Source organism: Chionomys nivalis, chromosome 1, assembly GCF_950005125.1.
Source record: "Chionomys nivalis chromosome 1, mChiNiv1.1, whole genome shotgun sequence".
NCBI classification, from domain to species: Eukaryota; Metazoa; Chordata; class Mammalia; order Rodentia; family Cricetidae; genus Chionomys; species Chionomys nivalis.
The window spans coordinates 69,984,758-69,988,160 of NC_080086.1; the positions used below are offsets into that span (position 1 = coordinate 69,984,758).

Here is a 3,403-nt window from a genome sequence, read left to right on the forward strand (position 1 = left end):
AGTTTTTATGGCCCTCTTTCATTAAATTACTGTAGTTCTAGCTATCTACTTTTTTTGTTGTGTTCATTTTGTTGCAATAATGATAGGGGCAAGGCCTCCCATAGTTCATCATGACTTCAGGATTTCCATGGTGATGTAAAGTCAAGAAGAAACATTATGCTACTTGGGAATATAACATGTAGTATATGCTAGTCTTATGAATAACAAACAACTTTATATGATAAAAATGATGTTTTTTTGGAACATTTAGAACTCTGTGTGTGTATGTGCATGTGCATGCTAATGTGTGTGTCTGTGTGTGTAAGATACACACAGGTGTGTATGTATGTATGTGTGTTTATGTATGTGTATAATATGTCATCTTTTTACAGGAAAAAGATCATGCCGGGCAGTGGATTTTGATAATTAAGACTTGAAATTGCCATATTCCTAAAATTTCAAAGTTATTTTCCCTGTGACTGTATCCTGGTTTTTCTACTGCAAGATTTCTGTTACTATACAATAGATTTATGCTCAATAATTCTTGTTTCCTTTTTATTCTTAAATTGGTATTAAAATTGTGCTTATGAACTGTAGAGGTGGCTCAGTAGCTATATCCTTGCTACACCAAGAGTAGGTACAAAATTCAGATCCCAACCACCTATATCTTGCTTCTGGGATCAACTAAGTTTGCCTGTAGTTACAGGTTTCAAAGGCAAACTTAGTTGATCCCAGGAGCAAGATATCTAAAATACTAGTTGAATCAGTGAGCTATGTTTTAGAATGAGAGATCCTGCATCACTGAAGAAGGTGGAAGAGTAATGAAGGAAGAGTCTGGTGATTTTATCAACTAGGGGCTATAACATTCATATACACATATCTGTCTATGCATCTGTGAACATATATACACACATATGCATACACATCACACATAAATATACATGAAAAGAAGAAACAAATTGTGTTTCAATTTCTCAGGTCTCTTGCTATGTGGCTATATTATTTCATCTCAGTTATTCCATTTGCACATTATTTTCTCAAATATGTCAGCAATCTTGGGAAAATATTACCCTTAACAAATTCACTCACTTCCTCCTATTTTTATTTGTAGTGCCTGTATCTCATTGTCTATCATCTTTTACTCTCCTATTTTTAGCATTTTGTTTCATTCTTCATAATCTCTAATAGTTTATATGAAATGAATGGCCTTCTAGAGTTACAAAAATGAAATTTGTTATATATACCATTTACTGAGCTTTGATTATATGTATAATATTTAAATATTATTATATTATTTGGAAGAAACATGTATGTTGAAAAGCCCCAACAGGAATGGCATAATTGAACATGAACAAAAATTTTGCCATTTCCTCCTTCCACAGAGCCGTCACTCTTTAAATCCAGTACTTTCCAGAGTTAAACACTGTCCAACCTGAAGCTACCTCATTTGCATGGAATTGGAAGTCAATATAAGACAAAATTCTGCTGCCGCAGTTGCCATTTGTTAACCAGTTCCTCCTGAAATCCTTAAGAACATATCTGTTAGAAGAGAAAATGAGTTTAGCTCTGTGAAGTGAGCTTGTAGTAGGCAAAACAAATGTAAAAAAGAAATAAAGGAGAACTCTCTGAGGAATAGAAACAAGAGACGAAAGATGCTTTTGAGCTATTGATACAGACAAAGATGAAGCAAGAGACTATGATAATGAAAGGAGACAAAGAACGACTTAGGTTTTAATGTTTAAAAACTAGCTGATGTAGCAGAGAACCACAAGCGAAATCACCTTTGAAGATTTTAATGAAGTTGTGACAGACTTGTTATCATGAGATCTACATGAAGAGCTACTGAAAGAATTTAAAATACCAGGTGATGATGATTCAGGTAAAATAAGATTAAGGAATTTCTGATGTGATTCCAGAGAGTTGGATAAAAATGGAGTGATGAGCGAACTTAGGCAATGAAAGAAGAACCTGATAAAGATGGTGTTGGAGAAGTAACTCAATAGGTTTTTGTTATTATTATGACTGGTGATATATAAAGCAATACAAGAAGCAACAACAATATGTTGCAGCTACCATTTACATTCTAGTTTTGTGCTTTGATTCTGGTTAAAAAATTCAACTTATTTATTTTTCCAAAGGAACTAAATTGCAGAGTCCTATGTATATGTATATTTTGTTACTGCTAAGTTCCATTTTATTAATAGTATTGGTAGAATTAACAGTTTTAGTTTCATGCTTATAGTAAAGATTTATACAAAGTATTGAAAAATTAAATCATATGGTGTACATTATTTGGAGATTTTAAAGTTAGCATTAGCTAGCTCTTTTATTTTAATGGAAATGTTTTGCAAATTTTCACAATAAAGTTTTTATTTTATTAGTGTCTTACTATTTGGTAAATTTTCTATTTTCACTGATTTATGATATCTGTTAACACTTGATAGAAAATTTTTTTATGAAGTATATTCAGTACTTTATTGATTTCATATAGTGAGAGACATTCATTATAAAGAGGGAAATAAGACACAAAGCAGAATAATCATGTCAAATTATAAATTAGTTTTTATCATATATTCTAAATAAGTTTGAAAACTGCTACCTTTATGTATGTAGCATTTATTAATCGGCCTTGATACATATTGGAAGAATTAGAAGTTTAAATGAAGAATTGCACAACAGAACAACTTATGATCTTAAAGCTATCTACTGCTATAATGAAATAAGGAATCAGATTTGCTTGATGCTTTCTTTTTTATTTGAAACAAAAATCATAAAAAACAAATGACGATATAATAGATCATTTTTCTATCACCTAAGGGTTCATCAAGTTTGCCATTTTGTGTGTGCTTCAAGACATAAGATTCAGTATTGGCCCAATTCCTTCCTTGGGAGTTCAGTAATTCATTTTGGAGAGAATAAATGCTATACATATAGACCCATTTTTCTTATGTGTTATATTCTAGAAATCTGGTTTTGTAATAGAAAGTTGAGCTTGAATATTTACTAATTAAACTGGATGAATACAGTTTCAATTATATAATTTCTTCTAAAAATAAAAAATTTAAATTTTGAATTTTGATGTGTTAGAACAGGAAGGTAAAGAGAATATGGTTAGCCGTAAAAACATTTCAGGCATGTTTTAGCTAGATAAAGGAATGCTTTAGATTTTATCAAAAAAACAGTGGAGATACTATTTCCAGATATTGATGGATCATTCTGTCTTACTAAAGATAGGAGCAAATGTGGATTATGGGAGATAGGTCACAGGAAATTATTTTCAAACCACATCTTCAGTGATCTGCTTCTGATGCTATGCATGCTCCAAAGACAGTTGAGTTGTTAATTTTAGTGAACTCTATTTAAATTTTAAAGTCAATAAAATTTGAGACATTTGAAATACTTTGAGCCTGCGTGAGTAGTTTAT

At 31.1% G+C, this 3,403-nt stretch overlaps 1 pseudogene; it reads left to right on the forward strand.

Annotated features, from left to right (window-relative positions):
• The first annotated feature begins 1,533 nt into the window (after positions 1–1,533).
• Positions 1,534–2,015, forward strand: LOC130888536 (centrin-3-like; annotated as a pseudogene).
• Positions 2,016–3,403: the final 1,388 nt, after the last annotated feature.